At 34.6% G+C, this 13938-nt stretch overlaps 2 non-coding genes across 2 annotated transcripts; both read left to right on the top strand.

The window, feature by feature from the left end:
• Nucleotides 1–1080: 1080 nt before the first annotated feature.
• On the top strand, nucleotides 1081–1154 carry TRNAN-AUU (transfer RNA asparagine (anticodon AUU)). The gene has a single exon. It is a non-coding gene; the product is annotated as a tRNA-Asn (tRNA).
• A 1094-nt stretch (nucleotides 1155–2248) lies between these two features.
• On the top strand, nucleotides 2249–2322 carry TRNAN-AUU (transfer RNA asparagine (anticodon AUU)). The gene has a single exon. It is a non-coding gene; the product is annotated as a tRNA-Asn (tRNA).
• The last annotated feature ends 11616 nt before the right edge of the window (nucleotides 2323–13938 follow it).

Here is a 13938-nt window from a genome sequence, read left to right as displayed (position 1 = left end):
GTTATCAGATTTTGGTGATCTTTAAGTAGACCAGTCAAATTTTCAAACCCCCTGTTATGGTGTAGGGTACCTGGCCTTCTCTGATGTAATCAGAGTTAGATTTGATTCAGTGATTTTATAAAAAACAGCTAGGAAGCACAATTTAGCAGTGGGTTGCAGAGAAAAAGAAATATGCTGGCAAAAAAATCAAATTGCGTGATTAAACAGCTCTTCATTTTCTGGCTTTATTTTTATGCTAACAAATTTGTTCTCTGAAAAGTGTCCACAAAGCCAAGTCTCTGATTAACACCTTTGTAGGGATGGTTTTTCACCTATTACTAAATTAAACTTGCTTCATTGGAAAGGCAGCAAGATGTATCCTCATTTCAATGTCTACTGAAATAATACAGGTTGACACCAGGAAACATTAACGCCACTGCATCCTTGCTGCTTTCTCATGTGGAAGTCTGTTTAATGTGAAAACAAGGTGATATCTAATTAGCACACAGGTAAGGAATTAAGAAAATCTTTATTTAAGGGTGAAGATGTTTCTCACAAAATTGTTGACCCAATGCATCATTGAAATTCAAGCTGGAAAGATGATTTTAATATATCACTTGTACATTTTGTATTGCTCTTCTGGTGACAATGTAGTTTGTTTTTGTCAATTACCATTTTAATAATAGGGTAAAGAAAATGAAGTTGATTTTTGAAAGAAAACAATACTGTCAATATACTATTAAAACAAATTAAAATGGTAAAAGTTATTGTACTTTAAGTAAAAATAAAAGAGACAAAATATCAATCCCAGTTTTGGATTACTTTAACAAAAAAAATGCATATAGCAGAGGATAGTTTCAATCTGCCTACCTCTGGGTTATGGGCCCAGCATGCTTCCATTGCAGTACTCTGCTGCACATGTAAGTGCAAGAGATCCTGAAGCACTCACTCATCATGGGAAAGTACCAATGTGTTTCTTCGTTGGTTGATGGAAGAAACATCTTACAAAAACTCTCCAGATTATTGACTTTTTAAAGTTTTTCTAGGAAACGTTTTAGATGAATGCTTATTAGCCTTTGTCAGTATGGACTTTTGCAAAGTGTCTCTGTGGCGCAATCGGTTAGTGTGTTTGGCTATTAACCAAAATGTTGGTGGTTCAATCCCACCCAGGGACGTAATTAACCTTGTGATCAGATTTTGGTGATATTTAAGGAGACAAGTCAAAATTTCAAACCTCCTCTTATGGTGTAGGGTACATGGCCTTCTCTGATGTAATCAGAGTTAGATTTGATTCAGTGATTTTATAAAAAACAGCTAGGAAGCACAATTTAGCAGTGGGTTGCAGAGAAAAAAAATATGCTGGCAGAAAAATCCAATCGAGTGATTAAACAGCTCTTCATTTTCTGGCTTTATTTTTATGCTAACAAATTTGTTCTCTGAAAAGTGTCCACAAAGCCAAGTCTCTGATTAACACCTTTGTAAGGATGGTTTTTCACCTATTACTAAATTAAACTTGCTTCATTGGAAAGGCAGCAAGATGCATCCTCATTTCAATGTCTACTGAAATAATACAAGTTGACACCAGGAAACATTAACGCCACTGCATCCTTGCTGCTTTCTCATGTGGAAGTCTGTTTAATGTGAAAACAAGGTGATATCTAATTAGCACACAGGTAAGGAATTAAGAAAATCTTTATTTAAGGGTGAAGATGTTTCTCACAAAAATGTTGACCCAATGCAACATTGAAATTCAAGCTGGAAAGATGATTTTAATATATCACTTGTACATTTTGTATTGCTCTTCTGGTGACAATGTAGTTTGTTTTTGTCAATTACCATTTTAATAATAGGGTAAAGAAAATGAAGTGGATTTTTGAAAGAAAACAATACTGTCAATATACTATTAAAACAAATTAAAATGGTAAAAGTTATTGTACTTTAAGTAAAAATAAAAGAGACAAAATATCAATCCCAGTTTTGGATTACTTTAATTAACAAAAAAAATGCATATAGCAGAGGATAGTTTCAATCTGCCTACCTCTGGGTTATGGGCCCAGCATGCTTCCATTGCAGTACTCTGCTGCACATGTAAGTGCAAGAGATCCTGAAGCACTCACTCATCATGGGAAAGTACCAATGTGTTTCTTCGTTGGTTGATGGAAGAAACATCTTACAAAAACTCTCCAGATTATTGACTTTTAAAAGTTTTTCTAGGAAACGTTTTAGATGAATGCTTATTAGCCTTTGTCAGTATGGACTTTTGCAAAGTGTCTCTGTGGCGCAATCGGTTAGTGTGTTTGGCTATTAACCAAAATGTTGGTGGTTCAATCCCACCCAGGGACGTAATTAACCTTGTGATCAGATTTTGGTGATATTTAAGGAGACAAGTCAAAATTTCAAACCTCCTCTTATGGTGTAGGGTACATGGCCTTCTCTGATGTAATCAGAGTTAGATTTGATTCAGTGATTTTATAAAAAACAGCTAGGAAGCACAATTTAGCAGTGGGTTGCAGAGAAAAAAAATATGCTGGCAGAAAAATCCAATCGAGTGATTAAACAGCTCTTCATTTTCTGGCTTTATTTTTATGCTAACAAATTTGTTCTCTGAAAAGTGTCCACAAAGCCAAGTCTCTGATTAACACCTTTGTAAGGATGGTTTTTCACCTATTACTAAATTAAACTTGCTTCATTGGAAAGGCAGCAAGATGCATCCTCATTTCAATGTCTACTGAAATAATACAAGTTGACACCAGGAAACATTAACGCCACTGCATCCTTGCTGCTTTCTCATGTGGAAGTCTGTTTAATGTGAAAACAAGGTGATATCTAATTAGCACACAGGTAAGGAATTAAGAAAATCTTTATTTAAGGGTGAAGATGTTTCTCACAAAAATGTTGACCCAATGCAACATTGAAATTCAAGCTGGAAAGATGATTTTAATATATCACTTGTACATTTTGTATTGCTCTTCTGGTGACAATGTAGTTTGTTTTTGTCAATTACCATTTTAATAATAGGGTAAAGAAAATGAAGTGGATTTTTGAAAGAAAACAATACTGTCAATATACTATTAAAACAAATTAAAATGGTAAAAGTTATTGTACTTTAAGTAAAAATAAAAGAGACAAAATATCAATCCCAGTTTTGGATTACTTTAATTAACAAAAAAAAAATGCATATAGCAGAGGATAGTTTCAATCTGCCTACCTCTCGGTTATGAGCCCAGCATGCTTCCATTGCAGTACTCTGCTGCACATGTAAGTTCAAGAGATCCTGAAGCACTCACTCATCATGGGAAAGTACCAATGTGTTTCTTCGTTGGTTGATGGAAGAAACATCTTACAAAAACTCTCCAGATTATTGACTTTTTAAAGTTTTTCTAGGAAACGTTTTAGATGAATGCTTATTAGCCTTTGTCAGTATGGTCTTTTTGCAAAGTGTCTCTGTGGCGCAATCAGTTAGTGTGTACGGCTATTAACCAAAAGGTTGGTGGTTCAATCCCACCCAGGGACCTAATTGACCTTGTTATCAGATTTTGGTGATCTTTAAGTAGACAAGTCAAAATTTCAAACCCCCTGTTATGGTGTAGGGTACCTGGCCTTCTCTGATGTAATCAGAGTTAGATTTGATTCAGTGATTTTATAAAAACAGCTAGGAAGCACAATTTAGCAGTGGGTTGCAGAGAAAAAAAATATGCTGGCAGAAAAATCCAATTGAGTGATTAAACAGCTCTTTATTTTCTGGCTTTATTTTTATGCTAACAAATTTGTTCTCTGAAAAGTGTCCACAAAGCCAAGTCTCTGATTAACACCTTTGTAAGGATGGTTTTTCACCTATTACTAAATTAAACTTGCTTCATTGGAAAGGCAGCAAGATGCATCCTCATTTCAATGTCTACTGAAATAATACAGGTTGACACCAGGAAACATTAACGCCACTGCATCCTTGCTGCTTTCTCATGTGGAAGTCTGTTTAATGTGAAAACAAGGTGATATCTAATTAGCACACAGGTAAGGAATTAAGAAAATCTTTATTTAAGGGTGAAGATGTTTCTCACAAAATCGTTGCCCCAATGCATCATTGAAATTCAAGCTGGAAAGATGATTTTAATATATCACTTGTACATTTTGTATTGCTCTTCTGGTGACAATGTAGTTTGTTTTTGTCAATTACCATTTTAATAATAGGGTAAAGAAAATTAAGTGGATTTTTGAAAGAAAACAATACTGTCAATATACTATTAAAACAAATTAAAATGGTAAAAGTTATTGTACTTTAAGTAAAAATAAAAGAGCCAAAATATCAATCCCAGTTTTGGATTACTTTAATTAACAAACAAAAAAATGCATATAGCAGAGGATAGTTTCAATCTGCCTACCTCTGGGTAATGGGCCCAGCATGCTTCCATTGCTGTACTCTGCTGCACATGTAAGTGCAAGAGATCCTGAAGCACTCACTCATCATGGGAAAGTACCAATGTGTTTCTTCGTTGGTTGATAGAAGAAACATCTTACAAAAACTCTCCAGATTATTGACTTTTTAAAGTTTTTCTAGGAAACGTTTTAGATGAATGCTTATTAGCATTTGTCAGTATGTAGTTTTGCAAAGTGTCTCTGTGGCGCAATCAGTTAGTGTGTACGGCTATTAACCAAAAGGTTGGTGGTTCAATCCCACCCAGGGACGTAATTGACCTTGTTATCAGATTTTGGTGATCTTTAAGTAGACAAGTCAAATTTCATACCCCCTGTTATGGTGTAGGGTACCTGGCCTTCTCTGATGTAATCAGAGTTAGATTTGATTCAGTGATTTTATAAAAACATCTAGGAAGCACAATTTAGCAGTGGGTTGCAGAGAAAAAGAAATATGCTGGCAAAAAAATCAAATTGCGTGATTAAACAGCTCTTCATTTTCTGGCTTTATTTTTATGCTAACAAATTTGTTCTCTGAAAAGTGTCCACAAAGCCAAGTCTCTGATTAACACCTTTGTAGGGATGGTTTTTCACCTATTACTAAATTAAACTTGCTTCATTGGAAAGGCAGCAAGATGTATCCTCATTTCAATGTCTACTGAAATAATACAGGTTGACACCAGGAAACATTAACGCCACTGCATCCTTGCTGCTTTCTCATGTGGAAGTCTGTTTAATGTGAAAACAAGGTGATATCTAATTAGCACACAGGTAAGGAATTAAGAAAATCTTTATTTAAGGGTGAAGATGTTTCTCACAAAATTGTTGACCCAATGCATCGTTGAAATTCAAGCTGGAAAGATGATTTTAATATATCACTTGTACATTTTGTATTGCTCTTCTGGTGACAATGTAGTTTGTTTTTGTCAATTACCATTTTAATAATAGGGTAAAGAAAATGAAGTGGATTTTTGAAAGAAAACAATACTGTCAATATACTATTAAAACAAATTAAAATGGTAAAAGTTATTGTACTTTAAGTAAAAATAAAAGAGACAAAATATCAATCCCAGTTTTGGATTACTTTAATTAACAAAAAAAAAATGCATATAGCAGAGGATAGTTTCAATCTGCCTACCTCTGGGTTATGGGCCCAGCATGCTTCCATTGCAGTACTCTGCTGCACATGTAAGTTCAAGAGATCCTGAAGCACTCACTCATCATGGGAAAGTACCAATGTGTTTCTTCGTTGGTTGATGGAAGAAACATCTTACAAAAACTCTCCAGATTATTGACTTTTTAAAGTTTTTCTAGGAAACGTTTTAGATGAATGCTTATTAGCCTTTGTCAGTATGGACTTTCGCAAAGTGTCTCTGTGGCGCAATCAGTTAGTATGTACGGCTATTAACCATAAGGTTGGTGGTTCAATCCCATCCAGGGACCTAATTGACCTTGTTATCAGATTTTGGTGATCTTTAAGTAGACAAGTCAAAATTTCAAACCCCCTGTTATGGTGTAGGGTACCTGGCCTTCTCTGATGTAATCAGAGTTAGATTTGATTCAGTGATTTTATAAAAACAGCTAGGAAGCACAATTTAGCAGTGGGTTGCAGAGAAAAAAAATATGCTGGCAGAAAAATCCAATTGAGTGATTAAACAGCTCTTCATTTTCTGGCTTTATTTTTATGCTAACAAATTTGTTCTCTGAAAAGTGTCCACAAAGCCAAGTCTCTGATTAACACCTTTGTAAGGATGGTTTTTCACCTATTACTAAATTAAACTTGCTTCATTGGAAAGGCAGCAAGATGCATCCTCATTTCAATGTCTACTAAAATAATACAAGTTGACACCAGGAAACATTAACGAAACTGCATCCTTGCTGCTTTCTCATGTGGAAGTCTGTTTTATATGAAAACAAGGTGATATCTAATTAGCACACAGGTAAGGAATTAAGAAAATCTTTATTTAAGGGTGAAGATGTTTCTCACAAAATCGTTGCCACAATGCATCATTGAAATTCAAGCTGGAAATATGATTTTAATATATCACTTGTACATTTTGTATTGCTCTTCTGGTGACAATGTAGTTTGTTTTTGTCAATTACCATTTTAATAATAGGGTAAAGAAAATTAAGTGGATTTTTGAAAGAAAACAATACTGTCAATATACTATTAAAACAAATTAAAATGGTAAAAGTTATTGTACTTTAAGTAAAAATAAAAGAGCCAAAATATCAATCCCAGTTTTGGATTACTTTAATTAACAAACAAAAAAATGCATATAGCAGAGGATAGTTTCAACCTGCCTACCTCTGGGTTATGGGCCCAGCATGCTTCCATTGCTGTACTCTGCTGCACATGTAAGTGCAAGAGATCCTGAAGCACTCACTCATCATGGGAAAGTACCAATGTGTTTCTTCGTTGGTTGATAGAAGAAACATCTTACAAAAACTCTCCAGATTATTGACTTTTTTAAGTTTTTCTAGGAAACGTTTTAGATGAATGCTTATTAGCATTTGTCAGTATGTACTTTTGCAAAGTGTCTCTGTGGCGCAATCAGTTAGTATGTACGGCTATTAACCAAAAGGTTGGTGGTTCAATCCCACCCAGGGACGTAATTGACCTTGTTATCAGATTTTGGTGATCTTTAAGTAGACAAGTCAAATTTCATACCCCCTGTTATGGTGTAGGGTACCTGGCCTTCTCTGATGTAATCAGAGTTAGATTTGATTCAGTGATTTTATAAAAACATCTAGGAAGCACAATTTAGCAGTGGGTTGCAGAGAAAAAGAAATATGCTGGCAAAAAAATCAAATTGCGTGATTAAACAGCTCTTCATTTTCTGGCTTTATTTTTATGCTAACAAATTTGTTCTCTGAAAAGTGTCCACAAAGCCAAGTCTCTGATTAACACCTTTGTAGGGATGGTTTTTCACCTATTACTAAATTAAACTTGCTTCATTGGAAAGGCAGCAAGATGTATCCTCATTTCAATGTCTACTGAAATAATACAGGTTGACACCAGGAAACATTAACGCCACTGCATCCTTGCTGCTTTCTCATGTGGAAGTCTGTTTAATGTGAAAACAAGGTGATATCTAATTAGCACACAGGTAAGGAATTAAGAAAATCTTTATTTAAGGGTGAAGATGTTTCTCACAAAATTGTTGACCCAATGCAACATTGAAATTCAAGCTGGAAAGATGATTTTAATATATCACTTGTACATTTTGTATTGCTCTTCTGGTGACAATGTAGTTTGTTTTTGTCAATTACCATTTTAATAATAGGGTAAAGAAAATGAAGTGGATTTTTGAAAGAAAACAATACTGTCAATATACTATTAAAACAAATTAAAATGGTAAAAGTTATTGTACTTTAAGTAAAAATAAAAGAGACAAAATATCAATCCCAGTTTTGGATTACTTTAATTAACAAAAAAAAAATGCATATAGCAGAGGATAGTTTCAATCTGCCTACCTCTCGGTTATGAGCCCAGCATGCTTCCATTGCAGTACTCTGCTGCACATGTAAGTTCAAGAGATCCTGAAGCACTCACTCATCATGGGAAAGTACCAATGTGTTTCTTCGTTGGTTGATGGAAGAAACATCTTACAAAAACTCTCCAGATTATTGACTTTTTAAAGTTTTTCTAGGAAACGTTTTAGATGAATGCTTATTAGCCTTTGTCAGTATGGACTTTTTGCAAAGTGTCTCTGTGGCGCAATCAGTTAGTGTGTACGGCTATTAACCAAAAGGTTGGTGGTTCAATCCCACCCAGGGACCTAATTGACCTTGTTATCAGATTTTGGTGATCTTTAAGTAGACAAGTCAAAATTTCAAACCCCCTGTTATGGTGTAGGGTACCTGGCCTTCTCTGATGTAATCAGAGTTAGATTTGATTCAGTGATTTTATAAAAACAGCTAGGAAGCACAATTTAGCAGTGGGTTGCAGAGAAAAAAAATATGCTGGCAGAAAAATCCAATTGAGTGATTAAACAGCTCTTTATTTTCTGGCTTTATCTTTATGCTAACAAATTTGTTCTCTGAAAAGTGTCCACAAAGCCAAGTCTCTGATTAACACCTTTGTAAGGATGGTTTTTCACCTATTACTAAATTAAACTTGCTTCATTGGAAAGGCAGCAAGATGCATCCTCATTTCAATGTCTACTGAAATAATACAGGTTGACACCAGGTAACATTAGCGCCACTGCATCCTTGCTGCTTTCTCATGTGGAAGTCTGTTTAATGTGAAAACAAGGTGATATCTAATTAGCACACAGGTAAGGAATTAAGAAAATCTTTATTTAAGGGTGAAGATGTTTCTCACAAAATCGTTGCCCCAATGCATCATTGAAATTCAAGCTGGAAAGATGATTTTAATATATCACTTGTACATTTTGTATTGCTCTTCTGGTGACAATGTAGTTTGTTTTTGTCAATTACCATTTTAATAATAGGGTAAAGAAAATTAAGTGGATTTTTGAAAGAAAACAATACTGTCAATATACTATTAAAACAAATTAAAATGGTAAAAGTTATTGTACTTTAAGTAAAAATAAAAGAGCCAAAATATCAATCCCAGTTTTGGATTACTTTAATTAACAAACAAAAAAATGCATATAGCAGAGGATAGTTTCAATCTGCCTACCTCTGGGTTATGGGCCCAGCATGCTTCCATTGCTGTACTCTGCTGCACATGTAAGTGCAAGAGATCCTGAAGCACTCACTCATCATGGGAAAGTACCAATGTGTTTCTTCGTTGGTTGATAGAAGAAACATCTTACAAAAACTCTCCAGATTATTGACTTTTTAAAGTTTTTCTAGGAAACGTTTTAGATGAATGCTTATTAGCATTTGTCAGTATGTAGTTTTGCAAAGTGTCTCTGTGGCGCAATCAGTTAGTGTGTACGGCTATTAACCAAAAGGTTGGTGGTTCAATCCCACCCAGGGACGTAATTGACCTTGTTATCAGATTTTGGTGATCTTTAAGTAGACAAGTCAAATTTCATACCCCCTGTTATGGTGTAGGGTACCTGGCCTTCTCTGATGTAATCAGAGTTAGATTTGATTCAGTGATTTTATAAAAACATCTAGGAAGCACAATTTAGCAGTGGGTTGCAGAGAAAAAGAAATATGCTGGCAAAAAAATCAAATTGCGTGATTAAACAGCTCTTCATTTTCTGGCTTTATTTTTATGCTAACAAATTTGTTCTCTGAAAAGTGTCCACAAAGCCAAGTCTCTGATTAACACCTTTGTAGGGATGGTTTTTCACCTATTACTAAATTAAACTTGCTTCATTGGAAAGGCAGCAAGATGTATCCTCATTTCAATGTCTACTGAAATAATACAGGTTGACACCAGGAAACATTAACGCCACTGCATCCTTGCTGCTTTCTCATGTGGAAGTCTGTTTAATGTGAAAACAAGGTGATATCTAATTAGCACACAGGTAAGGAATTAAGAAAATCTTTATTTAAGGGTGAAGATGTTTCTCACAAAATTGTTGACCCAATGCATCATTGAAATTCAAGCTGGAAAGATGATTTTAATATATCACTTGTACATTTTGTATTGCTCTTCTGGTGACAATGTAGTTTGTTTTTGTCAATTACCATTTTAATAATAGGGTAAAGAAAATGAAGTGGATTTTTGAAAGAAAACAATACTGTCAATATACTATTAAAACAAATTAAAATGGTAAAAGTTATTGTACTTTAAGTAAAAATAAAAGAGCCAAAATATCAATCCCAGTTTTGGATTACTTTAATTAACAAAAAAAATGCATATAGCAGAGGATAGTTTCAATCTGCCTACCTCTGGGTTATGGGCCCAGCATGCTTCCATTGCAGTACTCTGCTGCACATGTAAGTTCAAGAGATCCTGAAGCACTCACTCATCATGGGAAAGTACCAATGTGTTTCTTCGTTGGTTGATGGAAGAAACATCTTACAAAAACTCTCCAGATTATTGACTTTTTAAAGTTTTTCTAGGAAACGTTTTAGATGAATGCTTATTAGCCTTTGTCAGTATGGAGTTTTTGCAAAGTGTCTCTGTGGCGCAATCAGTTAGTGTGTACGGCTATTAACCAAAAGGTTGGTGGTTCAATCCCACCCAGGGACGTAATTGACATTGTTATCAGATTTTGGTGATCTTTAAGTAGACAAGTCAAATTTCATACCCCCTGTTATGGTGTAGGGTACCTGGCCTTCTCTGATGTAATCAGAGTTAGATTTGATTCAGTGATTTTATAAAAACATCTAGGAAGCACAATTTAGGAGTGGGTTGCAGAGAAAAAGAAATATGCTGGCAAAAAAACCAAATTGCGTGATTAAACAGCTCTTCATTTTCTGGCTTTATTTTTATGCTAACAAATTTGTTCTCTGAAAAGTGTCCACAAAGCCAAGTCTCTGATTAACACCTTTGTAGGGATGGTTTTTCACCTATTACTAAATTAAACTTGCTTCATTGGAAAGGCAGCAAGATGTATCCTCATTTCAATGTCTACTGAAATAATACAGGTTGACACCAGGAAACATTAACGCCACTGCATCCTTGCTGCTTTCTCATGTGGAAGTCTGTTTAATGTGAAAACAAGGTGATATCTAATTAGCACACAGGTAAGGAATTAAGAAAATCTTTATTTAAGGGTGAAGATGTTTCTCACAAAATCGTTGCCCCAATGCATCATTGAAATTCAAGCTGGAAAGATGATTTTAATATATCACTTGTACATTTTGTATTGCTCTTCTGGTGACAATGTAGTTTGTTTTTGTCAATTACCATTTTAATAATAGGGTAAAGAAAATGAAGTGGATTTTTGAAAGAAAACAATACTGTCAATATACTATTAAAACAAATTAAAATGGTAAAAGTTATTGTACTTAAAGTAAAAATAAAAGAGACAAAATATCAATCCCAGTTTTGGATTACTTTAATTAACAAACAAAAAAATGCATATAGCAGAGGATAGTTTCAATCTGCCTACCTCTGGGTTATGGGCCCAGCATGCTTCCATTGCAGTACTCTGCTGCACATGTAAGTGCAAGAGATCCTGAAGCACTCACTCATCATGGGAAAGTACCAATGTGTTTCTTCGTTGGTTGATGGAAGAAACATCTTACAAAAACTCTCCAGATTATTGACTTTTTAAAGTTTTTCTAGGAAACGTTTTAGATGAATGCTTATTAGCCTTTGTCAGTATGGACTTTTGCAAAGTGTTTCTGTGGCGCAATCAGTTAGTATGTATGGCTATTAACCATAAGGTTGGTGGTTCAATCCCACCGAGGGACCTAATTGACCTTGTTATCAGATTTTGGTGATCTTTAAGTAGACAAGTCAAAATTTCAAACCCCCTGTTATGGTGTAGGGTACCTGGCCTTCTCTGATGTAATCAGAGTTAGATTTGATTCAGTGATTTTATAAAAACAGCTAGGAAGCACAATTTAGCAGTGGGTTGCAGAGAAAAAAAATATGCTGGCAGAAAAATCCAATTGAGTGATTAAACAGCTCTTCATTTTCTGGCTTTATTTTTATGCTAACAAATTTGTTCTCTGAAAAGTGTCCACAAAGCCAAGTCTCTGATTAACACCTTTGTAAGGATGGTTTTTCACCTATTACTAAATTAAACTTGCTTCATTGGAAAGGCAGCAAGATGCATCCTCATTTCAATGTCTACTGAAATAATACAAGTTGACACCAGGAAACATTAACGCCACTGCATCCTTGCTGCTTTCTCATGTGGAAGTCTGTTTAATATGAAAACAAGGTGATATCTAATTAGCACACAGGTAAGGAATTAAGAAAATCTTTATTTAAGGGTGAAGATGTTTCTCACAAAATCGTTGCCCCAATGCATCATTGAAATTCAAGCTGGAAATATGATTTTAATATATCACTTGTACATTTTGTATTGCTCTTCTGGTGACAATGTAGTTTGTTTTTGTCAATTACCATTTTAATAATAGGGTAAAGAAAATGAAGTGGATTTTTGAAAGAAAACAATACTGTCAATATACTATTAAAACAAATTAAAATGGTAAAAGTTATTGTACTTTAAGTAAAAATAAAAGAGACAAAATATCAATCCCAGTTTTGGATTACTTTAATTAACAAAAAAAATGCATATAGCAGAGGATAGTTTCAATCTGCCTACCTCTGGGTTATGGGCCCAGCATGCTTCCATTGCAGTACTCTGCTGCACATGTAAGTGCAAGAGATCCTGAAGCACTCACTCATCATGGGAAAGTACCAATGTGTTTCTTCGTTGGTTGATGGAAGAAACATCTTACAAAAACTCTCCAGATTATTGACTTTTTAAAGTTTTTCTAGGAAACGTTTTAGATGAATGCTTATTAGCCTTTGTCAGTATGGAATTTTGCAAAGTGTCTCTGTGGCGCAATCAGTTAGTATGTACGGCTATTAACCATAAGGTTGGTGGTTCAATCCCATCCAGGGACCTAATTGACCTTGTTATCAGATTTTGGTGATCTTTAAGTAGACCAGTCAAATTTTCAAACCCCCTGTTATGGTGTAGGGTACCTGGCCTTCTCTGATGTAATCAGAGTTAGATTTGATTCAGTGATTTTATAAAAAACAGCTAGGAAGCACAATTTAGCAGTGGGTTGCAGAGAAAAAGAAATATGCTGGCAAAAAAATCAAATTGCGTGATTAAACAGCTCTTCATTTTCTGGCTTTATTTTTATGCTAACAAATTTGTTCTCTGAAAAGTGTCCACAAAGCCAAGTCTCTGATTAACACCTTTGTAGGGATGGTTTTTCACCTATTACTAAATTAAACTTGCTTCATTGGAAAGGCAGCAAGATGTATCCTCATTTCAATGTCTACTGAAATAATACAGGTTGACACCAGGAAACATTAACGCCACTGCATCCTTGCTGCTTTCTCATGTGGAAGTCTGTTTAATGTGAAAACAAGGTGATATCTAATTAGCACACAGGTAAGGAATTAAGAAAATCTTTATTTAAGGGTGAAGATGTTTCTCACAAAATTGTTGACCCAATGCATCATTGAAATTCAAGCTGGAAAGATGATTTTAATATATCACTTGTACATTTTGTATTGCTCTTCTGGTGACAATGTAGTTTGTTTTTGTCAATTACCATTTTAATAATAGGGTAAAGAAAATGAAGTTGATTTTTGAAAGAAAACAATACTGTCAATATACTATTAAAACAAATTAAAATGGTAAAAGTTATTGTACTTTAAGTAAAAATAAAAGAGACAAAATATCAATCCCAGTTTTGGATTACTTTAACAAAAAAAATGCATATAGCAGAGGATAGTTTCAATCTGCCTACCTCTGGGTTATGGGCCCAGCATGCTTCCATTGCAGTACTCTGCTGCACATGTAAGTGCAAGAGATCCTGAAGCACTCACTCATCATGGGAAAGTACCAATGTGTTTCTTCGTTGGTTGATGGAAGAAACATCTTACAAAAACTCTCCAGATTATTGACTTTTTAAAGTTTTTCTAGGAAACGTTTTAGATGAATGCTTATTAGCCTTTGTCAGTATGGACTTTTGCAAAGT

Source organism: Pseudophryne corroboree, unplaced genomic scaffold (genome assembly GCF_028390025.1).
Source record: "Pseudophryne corroboree isolate aPseCor3 unplaced genomic scaffold, aPseCor3.hap2 scaffold_1903, whole genome shotgun sequence".
NCBI lineage: Eukaryota > Metazoa > Chordata > Amphibia > Anura > Myobatrachidae > Pseudophryne > Pseudophryne corroboree.
The sequence above is the reverse complement of the archived record's forward strand: the minus strand, read 5'-3'. Positions and strand labels throughout refer to the sequence as shown.